The following is a 14977-nucleotide window of genomic DNA, read 5'->3' as shown; positions in this document are numbered from 1 at the left end:
GTGACTTAGTCTCGGAAGCCTATGAATGGTTTTGATTGGAGAAAGTGAGTTGGAGCGTGACACTCTTGGTTAAGCGGTTTGGGTGGTGTTGTGGAGGTTCCATTGCAAGGTGATCCTCAGAACGACGACCAATGGTTCAGAATTACTTGTAGTAGTTCCAGGGTGACCTGGAAGGCTGGAACAGGCTAACAAGTAGATTGTGGGGCTGAAGCTGAGACAGTGTACCACAAAAAATCCGAGCGAGATTCAGATAGCTTATCAAAAGCTAGCCAAGTGCAAAATCGATAAGGATTGACCATCTGTGATGCATGCAAAGGCTGTCAAGCAGATTGAGTACTGAGTGGAAGGGTTCATTGGTAGAGCATGGACGATCATGTGTGGAGCATCATGCTACAGATTAGAGGAGATTGCAGAGTGAAAAGCAAACCTGTTAATCATCTTAGGTTTGTGGATCAGTGGTGCATCCATGTGAGCTGAGGGATTGAAGCCGTTCGAATACGAGTGCTCCCGGCGCAGAGTAGCACGTTGTGTGCCATTTGAAGGAGGAGGCTGAGCATTACAAGAGAAATAGATCAAATCTAAATATGCATCAACAAAATACTTACTAGCATCTCTGATATTCAGTCTAATGCTGAATAAGCATATCTTGGAGGCACAAATCTCAAAAACACAAAGCAAACACCACTAAACTAACAAAAGCATGCAAAAAAGTATGCCATCCATAACATCCAACATTGATCTGTCGCTGCTCTGCTGAAGACGAGGCTCCTGGCAGCAGGATCTGAAGTGGCCAAGGGTTGCTGAGGCGTGAGCATCCTTGATAAGCAGTCCTGACTGTACTGAGGCTAGGTGCTGAAGGAGGCAGGGTGTGTGAGAGTGAGGCACAGAGGTCAACAGCAGCGTTAGGCAACCTTTGGGCTTGCTTGCTAGGGAGGGGAGACTCCATAGCTGAGAACTAACTGGGCCATGGTCGACCCCGCTAGGATCAGGAGAAGAACAAAGTGGAAACGAAGGCAAGAGGGAGGAAACAAGAGCGCTCTGTGTGTGTGTCTGTGGGGGGGGGGGGGTTCTAATAATCCTCCTCAGCAGGGTGATAATACTTCTAGCCATACTCACATGTTGGCTTCTGAACGCCATCATTGGTCGAATCTGTTACTCCAGCTCAATCTTGTTGACCTTTGGAAAGAATCACAGCCAATGTTGCCAGGCTATACTTTTCAGCATAATGCTCAATCTTCTTATCGGGCTCGTCTAGATCATTGGTACAGGGTTAATCCTCAGCACTATGATTGGTACAAGGTTAATCCTCATCACTATGATTATTGGTACATGATTATCGGGCTCGTCTAGATCATTGGTACAGGGTTAATCCTCAGCACTATGATTATCTCACTGCTAAATTATGGATGGATTATGATTTTACGCATTCTAATCATGCGCCTTTGTGGTTGAGGATCTCTCTTCATGACATGCTTGATGATCGGCTTATTCAAAGAAGGCTACTCATTGTCAATAATAGTTATTTGGCACATGATGCATACAAGGCCATGGTTTATGAGGCTGTCCACCCCTTATCACAACAATATCGCTTTGGCATTGCTTGGGAAGCTTTCATTGCTAGAATGCAAGCAGTTATTCGCAATTATGGAAAAGCTTACATGAAGACTTTGAGAGAGAATGTTGCTCATGCTAATCCTTGACTGAGCTGAGTCGTATAAAAAATCTTTCTATGGAAGAAAATCAGATTTTATGCCAAGCTAAACATTGTTTGCAATGCAATGACAACGGAAAAATCTCTAAATGGGAGACATGGGCACGGCAAAGGGGTTTTTTGGATAAAGGATGTTCATCGAAAGCATGTTATTTCAGCAAGGCAGCGATTATTACAGCATGTCACTCCCATTTTCTCACCAACACATGCTTTGGGAATTCTTCTTGGCATATTGGGATCTTCTCAAGTCTCCTTTGCTGCAAATGATAAATAGTGCTTGGCAACATCAATACATGCACGATTCTTGTAAAACTTCTGCCCAAGAAGCCAATCTCTGAATCCCTGGCTGATAGGAGGCCTATCCCTCTGATGCCTGTTATTTATAAGATCGTCACCAAAATGGTGGTTGATCATATCAAAGAATATTTGCATGATGGCCTTCATCCGGTGCAGTATGGTTTTATTCCTCGTAGGCATATAACTGACAAAACTACAAATGCCTATATTGGGATTGATTATGCCAAGTATACAGAATAGGATATTCTCTAGTTGCAAGTAGATTTTGCAAAGGTTTTTGACACCATCCAATGGAATTTTATAGCTCAGACCATGCGAGCTTTCGGTTTTGGTCAGAAATTGCAGCATATCATCTTTTGGCTCTACAGTAACAGCAAAGCTGCATGCAACTTGTCGCGGGATATTTCTAAATCTTGGACACTCCGTTTTCAGTTCGCCAAGGCTGTCCTCTTAGTGCTATTCTATATAATATAGCCACACATCCTATGCTTCAATATATTGACCATTTGGTGGTGACTACCATGTTACATGGCTTGCATGTTCTTGGAAGTAGCCCTCTGGTTGCTCAGGCTTATGCGGATGATTCCTTTTTGGTGCCACGGAATACTGAAAGGGACCTTTCTTCGCTTATGCAGCTCTCTCATTGTATGGGCTGGCTGCTGGCCTTCATCTCAATTTTCAGAAATCTCGCTTGTTGCCTTTGCATTCTAAAGATTGGCATAGTCTAGTATGGCCGGGGGAAATTGTCCCACCCAATCAGCTGGTACGTCATCTTGGTTATTCTTTGGGTTGGTCAATTACCCGTCGTCAACAGATTGATTGGGTTCTTGCCAAATTAAAGAAAAAGCTGGAATATTGGAAGTTAGCTACTTGGCCTTTGCATCTCTGGCTCAAAATTTTTCAATCTATTTTGGTGGCCTAGATTCAATTTTATCTGCCATTGATCTTTTTTGAGAAAGGAGATCTTACATCCTTTATGTCCGCCATCATGGAAACTTTATGGCGTTCAAAGCATGGTAGGAAAAGCTTGCGCTTGATTCCAGTACAGCAACTATGTTCACCAAAATTGCATGGAGGGTTGAATATTCTCAACATTCATGTGCAAATTCGGGCTCATAAAGGGAAAATGATGCTGCAATTCCTACATGGTGATTACCCTTGGGCTGCTATGATGCGCTACTTACTTCTTCAACTTACTATTACTAATTTTGGCTATTGGCAACCTATTCAGTGGGATTTTCTGTTGGGCAGTATCGAAGGCAAGGTTAAAGGTTGCCCTCTTGTTTCTCAAATGTTTTTGGATTGGAAACATATTCTCTCGCATTTGGCTTGGCATGGCTGGGACTCCTTGCAGGGTAACTAATTGAGAGCTAAGAGCATCCACTGGTCATGGGTTTTTTCTCCACCATTGGCTTTATATGAGCCCAGATGCTCACATTTTCTTAATTCAAAAGGGATCTCCTCTGTCGCAGATGTCAATTCAAAATGATGGCACTCTTTTATCCTTTCCTTTGGCTACTAGAAAATATGGTTTAGGGATGCATTATCGTCCTGTATGGCAGGTCATTACTCGGATGCTTTAGCCATTTCAGCCAATACCGCCTTTAGAACTTCAAGACAGGCTTTAGGATTGGACTCTTCTTCCAAAACACTCGTCCATTCATCCTTTGAAGCTGTCTTATATTACAGTCTCATCTTTATTATATAAAGTCTCATCTTTATTATATAAAGTTCTGCTGTCTCCACCTTGGGCATCAGACAGGGCTAATCAGATTTGGTGTTTACATCGGCTCGTCAAATGATGAAGGAAAAGATTGAAACAGATTTGGCACTCCAAGGTCCTTCTACGACAACAGGTCTTTCTATGGTGTGTTCTATTGGGGGTAGTTCCGTTTGGACAGCTTTTATCATGCATACGTATTGTTCCAGCTATTTGTCATAGGTGTTTGGCTCCGAGGGAATCTGTATCTCATATTTTTTGGCACTGCCCCGAGACACGGAGCTTCTTGGGCATCCTTCGGCAGAGATTGCGACTTAGATTTCCTAAGGCTTCTTTTGGAAAGCTTTTCTAGCTGTTTGGGATCTATCCTCGACGGCTGGATTTTTTGTTGTTCTTTACCTGGGTTCGTACTGGGCACTCTGGACTCTTTGGAAAGATAGACCACAGAGTCTTTGGTGATCCTGTTTTTTCTACTTTTTTTTTCTTTTGTCGTTCTTTGCAGCAATCGCTCTTCAATTGTCTACAAACTCACAACATAGACTATGACGTATATTTATCCTACACGGAGATTTTCTCTTGATGTAATCTTTCAACTTCCCAGTTTTGGGATAGCTATCTTGTAATATAAAGCAATCAAAATTTTCACCAAAATATGTGTGTGTGTGTGTGTGCGTGTGTGTGTGTGTGTGTGTGTGTGAGAGAGAGAGAGAGAGAGAGAGAGTTTATTAAAAGTCTTCAAAAGATCGAAGCGTGTATGAGACTAAAAGAAGCCTAATACAATGACCTGAAAGGGTGGAGCCTCTAATTGGGCATCACACTCACAATGAACTGAACAAAATCATATCATATCAAATCTAATACATGAAATCTGGGCCCGTGGCCAGGGTAGAAGCTCAAGGTGGTCCTGACAATGAATGAGGCTGTGATGACAGGAAACAGAGATTTATCAAGAAGAAAGTTCAAATACCAAAAAAGGAGCAGGCCCTTACTGAATCTTTCCCTACACTTGGAGTAGGCCCATTTCTACTCGTTGTTCACACATTGGCTATGTATCCTCCTCCCAAAAGATTTTGTCCCATGTCCTTGTCTCATATCTTGAAATTAGTAATCATGTTCGAATAAAACCGAAATTCTTCCTTTCCTAGCAACATAATTGGGGAAGGCCAGCTTTTGTAGATCCTAGGGGAGTATTAGAAGTGACCACAACTATAGCGAGAGATAGACTATCCTCACTCTCTCTCCTGCTCACTAACTGCAACTGCAAGATAATGCACTCAACACACAAAGTGATGCTGTGGATGTGAGTGAGAGAATCAGAGGGAGAGAATATAATGGACCTCCGAAGAGGAAATAGATACATAACTGCAAGATAATGCACTCAATACACAAAGTGATGCTATGGATGTGAGTGAGAGAATCAGAGGGAGAGAATGTAATGGACCTCCGAAGAGGAAATAGATACAACTGAATAATGAATGCCCAAAGGGCTGAATACAACTGTATGAAGGGGCTGAAACCCTCACTGCGAAACTGGAGGACTAGACTACCTAGAGAAGGTGAATCCTCACTAGAGGCTGAGGCTACCCTGCTGGTCTGCTGCAAGGAGGCCTAGGTGCTGCTTCACTGAAGGTTGGAAGGCCTGAGGTGGGATGAGAAATGAAGGCCAAGGGGCTGCTTTTTATAGGCCCCCTTAGGCCTCAAAACTGACCGACCAGAATATTAAAAGTGGCAGCGGAAGATGCAAGCAAACTGAAGCTACAGAATCACACAGAGAACACTAGAGACAACAAGATGTGCCACAAACAGATCTGCTGTGACTCAGCCCATAAACCAGGGCAGCAACTGAAATACAAAGAGTCCTGAACAGGATGAGAAACAGGAGCTACAAAAGGGGCTGAACTGAAGTAGAGGATAGGGGCACAAGGAGGCTGCAGCCTGAGAGCACGGAGGCTGGAGGAGCCTGAAGCGAGGAGGCAGGAGCCTGGGAACAAGGAGGCTAGAGGAGCCTGAAGCGAGGAGGCAGGACCCTGGGAACGAGGAGGCTGAAGGAGCCTGGAGCGAAGAGGCAGGAGCCTGGGAACAAGGAGACTGAAGAAGCCTGGAGCGAGGAGGCAGGAGCCTGGGAAAGAGGAGGGATCTACAGAGGGAGCGTGGGCAGCCAACAGGGCAGCTGAGGGGCTCAGGTAGGGACGGCCAAGAGCAGGCAATGACTGGAGCCCTGAGGAGCTGCTGGAGTGGGTGAGTAAAATGAGGAAGGGGGAGGGCCCTTATATAGGGAAGGCCAGGAGGGTCGGTCTAGTTGGCCTAGACCGACCAGCTTGGTCGGTCAGCCAACTGGGCCGACTGGTCGGCCAGGGGCTGGTCGGCCAGTCTACCCCCTCTGTCCCCCTGCTTCAGCCCTGCTGCCTGGGAGCTGGTGTGCGCCCTGGAGATGTCAGTCTCAACACCCCCTCTCAGTCCAGGGTGTGGCACAAGACCCAGAGAGCTGGCATGACGCTGGAAAAGGGGAGAGGAAACAGGTTTGGTAAAAATGTCGGCGACGTTGTCGGTAGTGGTGCTGAAGAGGAGCAAAATGGTACCGTCAAGAACCTTCTCTCGCATGTAGTGGTACTGAATTTCGATGTGTTTTGTCCGAGCATGGAAAACCGGATTGCGAGCAAGGGCAATACAGCTTTGATTGTCACAAAAAAGTGTGGTAGGAGCGGGTTGCTGAAAACCACAATTGAGAAGAAGGCGCCGAAGCCACACAGCCTCACAGGTGGCACTACACATAGCACGATACTCAGCCTCGGTGGAGGATAGGGCGACCGTGGGTTGGCGTTTACTGGACCAGGAGATAGCCGCAGAGCCAAAGGAGAAAACATAGCCCATGGTAGAGCGGCGAGAATCGGGGTCGCCAGCCCAATCAGAGTCACTCCAACCTCGGAGAGTGAGCGGGGAAGGAGAGGAACCACCGGCAGTATATAGGAGCCCGAAAGTAGAGGTCCCCTGAAGATAGCGGAGGAGACGTCGAGCAGCCTGCCAATGAGAAAGCGAAGGGGTTTGCATAAAGATACTGAGGGTGCCGACAAAGAAGCCGAGATCCAGTCGAGTGTTAAGTAGCCAGATAAGAGAACCAACAAGCTGGCGGTAGAGGGAGGCATCAAGATAAGCAGTGGACCCAGAAGCAGAGAGTTTAGAGTTGGGATCCATGGGAGAAGTGATGGGCCGACAGTCAGCCATGTGGAAAGTTTCGAGGAGCTCGTGAACATAGCGCTGCTGAGAGACAAAATACCCCCTCTTGGTCTGCCAAATCTCAAGACCCAAGAAAAAATGAAGGAGGCCCATATCCGTCATCTCAAATTCAGTTTGAAGACCAACTTTAATGGCAAGGATATGATTGGTATGACTCCCAGTAAGAATCAGATCATCCACATAAAGAATGATGAAGGTATGAAGCTGTCCCTCATGAAAGAGATAAAGATTAGGATCAGCCAGAGAGCGATGAAGCCCTTGGCGGCAGAAGAAGGTATCAATACGCTGATTCCAGGCCCTAGGAGCTTGCTTGAGACCGTAGAGGGCCTTGCGAAGGCGACAGACCATGAAAGGAGAATGAGAATCAATGAAGCCGGGTGACTGATCCACATATACCTCTTCTTGAAGATCACCATCATTCAAAAACGCAGATTTGACGTCCATTTGAAAAATGGGCCACTGATGGTGGGCCGCAAGAGCCTCAGAGAACCATCAGAGGATTTAATGAACTGTTCCTCCTGATCCATCATCATGGGGACAAGTTCCTCCCAAGTGATGGTGCTGAGGCGGCCAGAGGTAATAAGAGAAGAATAGAATGCGGAGTATCGACTGTCAGTAATAACATGAGATAAGAGAGTAATAGCCATATCTTCGGAGGAGATAGCCTTGCCTGCATGGAGGATGTCCTGATGCATGCTCTGCATTTTATTGATGTGGTCCCGTATGGAAGGAGAAGTAGCCGGATCGAGGCGACGAAGCTAAACTTCCAAGGAGATACGTTTCATGGGAGTGACGCGAAGGTACATGCCATCAAGGAATTCCCAAATAGCATGTGCAGAAGTAAGGTGCTTGATATGATTGAGAACCCCTGGTTGACAATTGAGAAAGATGAACGAGCGCACACGAGCATTCAATTTGTCCCAGATAAGAGAAGCATGTGGATCCTCCTCAGGAGACGGACGAGGGATCCCGGGATCAACAAACTCCGCAAGATCATAAGATTCCAATACAGATGCCATCTGAATTTTCCAAAGGGAATAGTTGGTCCCATCTAACTACCCAGCATCTGGAAATGTAGGAAGAGTGGGGATGCGTACAGGCTTGTCAGACTCTTGAAAGAAGCTGGACATAGGGGGAACGCGAAGATCCAGAGCAGAATCCTTTGTTTCAGCAGCCATGACTGAAACCAAGGAGTGGACAGCAACCAGGGGCTGAAGAGAACGGGGCTGGTGAGCAGATCGAAATCTAGAACGGGGCTGCCGACAGGCAGCAAAAAAAAAATTAAAAAAAAAAAATATATATATATATATATATATATATATATATATATATATATATATATATATATATAGGGGAAGAAGAGAGCTCTGTAGTCAGCGGGAAAGAGAGTTGCCGACGAGGACAAGCTCCTTCAACTTCATCAATACAGGAGCTCCAAGATCAGAGAGTATTCTGGTGCTCTGATACCATATTAAAAGTGGCAGCGGAAGATGCAAGCAAACTGAAGCTACAGAATCACACAGAGAACACTAGAGACAACAAGATGTGCCACAAACAGATCTGCTGTAACTCAGCCCATAAACCAGGGCAGCAACTGAAATACAAAGAGTCCTGAACAGGATGAGAAACAGGAGCTGCAAAAGGGGCTGAACTGAAGTAGAGGATAGGGGCACAAGGAGGCTGCAGCCTGAGAGCACGGAGGCTGGAGGAGCCTGAAGCGAGGAGGCAAGAGCCTAGGAACGAGGAGGCTAGAGGAGCCTGAAGCGAGGAGGCTAGAGGAGCCTGAAGCGAGGAGGCAGGACCCTGGGAACGAGGAGGCTGAAGAAGCCTGGAGCGAAGAGGCAGGAGCCTGGGAACAAGGAGACTGAAGAAGCCTGGAGCGAGGAGGCAGGAGCCTGGGAAAGAGGAGGGATCTGCAGAGGGAGCGTGGGCAGCCAACAGGGCAGCTGAGGGGCTCAGGTAGGGACGACCAGGAGCAGGCAATGACTGGAGCCCTGAGGAGCTGCTGGAGTGGGTGAGTAAAATGAGGAAGGGGGAGGGCCCTTATATAGGGAAGGCCAGGAGGGTCGGTCTAGTTGGCCTAGACCGACCAGCTTGGTCGGTCAGCCAACTGGACCGACCAGCTGGTCGGCCAGGGGCTGGTCGGCCATGACCTGGTCGGCCAGGGGCTGGTCGGCCAGTCTACCCCCTCTGTCCCCCTGCTTCGGCCCTGCTGCGTGGGAGCTGGTGTGCGCCCTGGAGATGTCAGTCTCAACACAGAATGGCCGACCCTACTGCTGCCCACCGACTGGGCTGTCATGGATGACCGGCTGCTGATGTGGCACCGACCAGTCCATGTGGCAGCTGACTGGCTGCTGACGTGATGCTGCTGATGTGGCACCTTTGCTGCGACTGTTACTGCGAGTGCTGAGCTGGCTGCCTGTGTGGCAGTCCAGCATGGCCGCTGGCTGTGGATGCCCATGACAACAACTGCCCCCTTGCTGCCTGATAATTAATGCTCCTTTGGTGCAGGCCAGCTAGGTCCATGCTGTGTTTCACGCTCTGCTATTTCCACTGTTCTAGCCCCAGGTCCATGCTGTACTTCACGCTCTGCTATTTCCACTGTTCTAGCCGTACGATGAAGTAGATGTCCTGGAGTCCCAGAATTGGGTAACGACAAAAGTGAACCTTGCGTACCTGTATTCTGCCTGCGTAGAAACATGCTCTCCTAGTGATTAAAATAACGTCATGTCAATGCATCCTAAAAGGCTAGTGGTGCATGTGGCACACTATGTGGACAGAGCCTTTGCATGGTTGGATTCTCAAGCCTGTCTTTAAGCTAAGCAGGGGCCCAAAGGTAATTTCAAGCCATATGCAAGCACCTAGCGGGGCAACAGAACATAAGAAGCAGGAGGAAGGCCTATTCAATCAGGCAGACCAGCTGGCTAGAATTGGCATGAAAGCCAACAGTAATAGGGACCAACCTAAATGCTAGCGGGCGTAGCTCATCAGCATGTGATGCTAAGTTCAGAACCGTATCAAACTCAGAAAGAACAGCACACCGAGGTGCAAGATTGCAGAGCTTGGCCCGTTATAAACCAGAGCATGCAGCCATGATTGTATGCACGAGTGTAGTTGACTCTTCCAAAGCAGCAAATCCTTGTAGCCAGAAGGCCTGGCATCTCTGCTTCAAACTTTTATATATAAGAAGGAGTGTGAACAGAGACTCAGATAAGGCGTATTGTTTCTCAACATCTATTGCATAGACACAGTGTTCTATGCTGTAAGCTTTGAGAGCTCTTGATTGTCCTTAAGGTAACCGGTCAGAGTTTGAAGCGTGTGATGCTGAGTTTGCAGAGCATCCTGGACATGCTGGGAGGCCCTCTCCGCGTCAGCCAAAGGAAATGCATCCGCCAATCGCCTCACTTCCCCCTTCAAAGGGGGCGCCATTCGAGGTCCGCAACACAGCCAAACAAAAAAATATGTATATGAGACTTCAGCTCGTTGTCTTCCTAGGGCTGCTTATTATTAGTAAGCGTTGGCTTTTATCTCGCTCTGCCGCCTTCTGTTTGTTGCTCACCGTTTGTTCTATCTATTGATGGAGCTCGGCCTTTAAATGGGCTGTGTCCCTCTGGCCGCTTGCCGGTCCCAGGCGCTCTATCTTGGTCATCGGTATGGGGCACTATTGGCACTTTCAAGAGTTCATGCCCCGGGCGCAGCTCTGGATTCTATCTTGGTCATCCCATATGGGGCACCACTATTGGCACTTTCAATTTCCCCATAAAAACAAAAAAAAAACATTTCAAAAAGATAATAGGAAGGATGGGTCCGAGTAAGATAATAGGAAGGATGGGCCCGCACACAAACACAAACCATATAGGGCCGAACTATTGCACAGCATGAAATGTAGGATTTGAACAAGATGCAGACAAACTCTAGAGAAAGACAAGTCTAATAGCGAGGACGAGAAGGGAAACCTAGATCAAGGAGAACAGTAAGAGCAACGCAAAAAGCGCGACTTTACTAAAATGTGCACCTATATTTCTTTAGAACGATCTTCATAAACATTAATGCTTAGAATTAGGACACATGGCTTAATGAGGGCTCATAAAAGGAAAACTTCCCTCTAGGTTGATTTGTGTCCATCACAAATCAACATAAATATTAACGCTTAGAATTAGGACACATGGCTTAATGTGGGCTCATAAACATCAACGCTTAGAATTAAGACACATAACTTAATGAGGGCTCATAAAAGGAAAACTTCCCTCTAGGTTGATTTGTGTCCATCACATGAAGGCCGCCCACTCCATGGCCAACTCCTCCAGCTACTACACGATTGGCCCATTCCATCTCCTCCAACTGCTACACCAATCAAAGGTTAGTGACATAAATTAGAAGCTTGGTTGTGTGAACCACCATACCCGACAGCCATCCTTCAATTTTATTTCCTCCTCATGGGCAAGCAGGTGGTGTGAACCCAACCTGAGTTTGCAACCCTCAAAAGCGAAACTTGAATATGAGAATAATTTTTCCTTGTTAAATAGGATCAACAAGAGTGCACAAGTGTGGGTAGTGGTACAGTTTCTAGCTAGGAAAGTGCAACTGGAGGGAGAGGTTAAATTACTAACCTTGGGTGAAAATCTTAATTGCGAGAGGTGATTTAAACATTGGGTGTGACCCAATTATGCACGATTCTATTGGGTTAGTTCAGTTGGTTAACATTGCGAAGCCACTTTTCGTTTATGAAAGTGGCCACAACGAATGGCAGAGATTTAATCTCCGTCCACTTCATACCTTTATGGCTATTAAACAATTGAGGCCTTAAAGACCTTCAGTCTTAATTGTTGCTACTCCATGTCAATACTAGAAATCTAGCAAAAGATTTTATTCTAGAGTGGATTGACTTTGTTAGGGACTAATCAAATTATTCCACCAAGTGCTTAGTTAGCCTTGTGGAGTTCAATCTCCTCTAAAGATATGTCATTCTATAACTAGACTACACGTTGGTACAAGAAGTGGAGCAAAAGATTCATTTTCTTTGTCCTTTCATGTGCTAGTTTTGAGAGGCTAAAATGAATCGTGAGTGCTTCCAGTGAGATAAGAATGAATGAAATTCTACTATGTGGATGTTAGAAATCATATCTAACATGTGGACCACCTAAGCATTTTTGCTTTTTGTAGGCGAGATTTGTGGCAACTTGAAGATTTTGCCAAACTTTATCCAAGAGAGTACTAAAAATGGTGATGTGGCATTATGTATGCATCTGTTGAAGCAAAAGTATGCATGTGTAGCACAATGTGCTAAGGTGGCACTATGTGAGGTATAGTGTGCCATGTGGATGTTGAGTTAGCAGATGAGGTAGTTGTTGATATGGTAGTGTTGAGGTGTCATAGCTAACGATGTGGCACTACCACTTGCTACTTGATAACATGGTAGCTGACTATGTTGATGATGATATGGTAGTGCCATAGTAGGCGTTGATGGCCTATTGCCATGTATACTTGTTGACGTGGCTTGATTACCATGTGGAGGATAAGGTGATGTGGTAGCCAGAAATTGCCCCTATGTGTGATCCAATATGCCACGTGGCTTATCTACCATCTAGAATCCATGTATGATGGTAAGGCTACATGGAGAAGGTTAATCTGATCTACCATGTGGCTAATTGCTACATGGCTTGCTATGAAGAAGAGGTTAAGGAAGAGAGCTAAGTGGAGGAGATGGCAATGGGAAGAAAAAAAGGAAGAAGAAGAAGAAGCTAGAGATGGCCAAAAGGAAACCTTTCGGTGAAGACAAACTTCCAGTGGAGTTTTACTCGGTGGGACATAATTTGGTGGATGTGTGGGAAGAATCAGTGGAAATGGGTTTATTGGGGGGGAGAGGTTAATGTTTGAATGATCAAACTCATCCTTGAAGGTGGACCTATGTCCTCATCTCTAATTGGAGGCCTTTGGCAATGCTTAATAGAAGCTACAAAATCATAGCTAAAGCCCTAGCCCTATGGCAAAAAAACAAAATGCAGAGGTGGATTCCAGAAGAACAAAAATGCTTCCTCAAAGGAAGGAACATCTTTGAGGACATCATCACCTTTTTGGGAGGTCCTTGAACTTGCACATGAAGAGAACCAGAATATTTGCTTCTTTAAAGTTGATTTCAACAAAGCCAATGATAGGATGGAATGGGGCTTCATCATTCAATCCCTTCAAGATATGGGGGTTGGTCCCAACTTCCAGAAATTTGTGGAGACTCTGCTAATTAATGCTTGAGCCAAGGTGGAGGTCAAGGTTTAGCTTCTGAACACTCTATGGTGAAGAGATCTAATAGACAAGAATAGCACTGTGGACAATGAAGACAAATCAGTGGGAAACATATTGTTTATGTCTAGAAACTTTCTACCAAGCCACATGTTCCCATATTCCAAGACTGGGGTATATGGTCCCAGGGCCCTATTCCTCAAGCACTTAAAGATGCAAGATGCAACTAGCTAGCTGAGGGTGTTTCCTTTAGGCTGTTGGGTATTCCTATGGGGTTCCACATATTTATGAAAGGTGGGAGTGGGGGCTTCAAAGATGAAAAAGAAGCTCCATCAATGGCAAGGATTATAGCCCTTCCTTGTGTACAAGGATAGGAAAATTATGTCACTAGCAAATCTGGACTTTGAAAGGAAATGTGGAGAGGGTGGGAATGTTGCCTTTATGGCGCCAAGGGCTAATCAATGCATGTGTGGAGTAGCATCAAAGTTCTACTTGTAATATCTTGAGCTTGGAATACAACTTGAGAAATCTAGTTGGATGAGGATAGCCAAAATCCTCTCTAGAAACGATCTTATCATACTTGTAAAATCAAGATCTAGAGGGAGAAAGACTAAAAGCCTTCACTCTTTGAAGTACCTTCACAAGGTACCTTCACAAGTACCTCCACAAGTGCCTTCACAAGGTACCTTCACAAGTACCTTCGCAAGGTACCATCACAACAAGTACCTTCACAAAGTACCTTCACCAATGAAGGGACCCTCATATATAAATATCTCTCTATCGAATGAAGCTCCCACTCTTGAGTGGCATTGTGTTCGGTACTACTTTGGTGTTCTTGCGTAAATAGTCTCCAAGTGTCCATGCTTTCTCACATGATTGTGTTCAAGCATGCTCTTACCTTGCACTCCTCCCTCCTTCTCTTTCCTCTTCCCTCCTCCTCCTTCCTCCTCCCTTCTCCTCCTCCCTCCTCCCTTCTCCTCCTCCCACCTCCTCTTTCCTCCTCCCTCCTCCTTCTTCCTCCTCTCTCCTCCTCCTACCTCCTCCCTTCTCCTCCTCCCTCCTCCTCTTTCCTCCTTCCTTCGCCTCCTCCTCCCTTCTTCCTCCCTTCCTCCTCCTGAACCCTGGTACCTCCTTCTAAACCTCCCTGTGAATCAGTGAAGGAGACTAGCTCTCCACTCCTCAACCCTGCAACCCTCTCTCAACCGTGGACTCCTTCTAAACCCTAGAACCCTTAGTTAGCTTCCTCAACCCTATCCTTCTTCTAAACACTGCAAACCCTTTTCTAAACCCTTGAACTCCCATGGAGGAGAAAACCTCCACAATTCCATGTGATCAACTCTTCTTCCTCGCCTAGCTCTTGGTAGAACCATTTTCCATGCTTTAGCCTACACCTCTCCCCGGAATACAACCCGTCGACCTATGCTAACTTGTGAACAGCTATGCTAGGTGACCAACACCCTCAGACCTTGGAAATGAGAGAAAAAGAAGACAATAGCGAGGTACTCAAACTAAGATCATATGGAAGGGCTTCTCTAGGAAAACATGAACTTTTGCCTCAAATGATTCTATTTGGTTTTTTGTTACTTTGAAATACTCCCCCTTAAGGGATGGAAATTTTAAACATGCTCCACAGTTAAATAAAAAGGGAATACATGTTTGGAATGCCTTACGGGATAGAGAAGCACAGAATTTGAAAAATGACCAAGTTTTACTACAAGGCTATCGTCGAAATTGCTTTGATTTACTCTTCTCAAAGAGAGAATTAAGGTCTAGGAAGT

At 45.9% G+C, this 14977-nt stretch overlaps 1 pseudogene across 1 annotated transcript in view; it reads right to left on the bottom strand.

The window, feature by feature from the left end:
- Nucleotides 1–8140, bottom strand: part of LOC147883987 (uncharacterized) — a 28813-nt pseudogene extending 20673 nt beyond the window's left edge. Inside the window, exon 1 of the transcript XR_015543620.1 lies at nt 8060–8140. The product of XR_015543620.1 is annotated as an uncharacterized LOC147883987 (transcript). The remainder of the gene's footprint in view (nt 1–8059) is intronic.
- Nucleotides 8141–14977: the final 6837 nt, after the last annotated feature.

Source organism: Dipteris shenzhenensis, chromosome 27 (genome assembly GCF_047967505.1).
Source record: "Dipteris shenzhenensis isolate YYH24624 ecotype China chromosome 27, Dip_SZ_1.0, whole genome shotgun sequence".
Classification (NCBI taxonomy): Eukaryota; Viridiplantae; Streptophyta; class Polypodiopsida; order Gleicheniales; family Dipteridaceae; genus Dipteris; species Dipteris shenzhenensis.
This window is presented reverse-complemented; position numbering and strand designations above follow the sequence as displayed.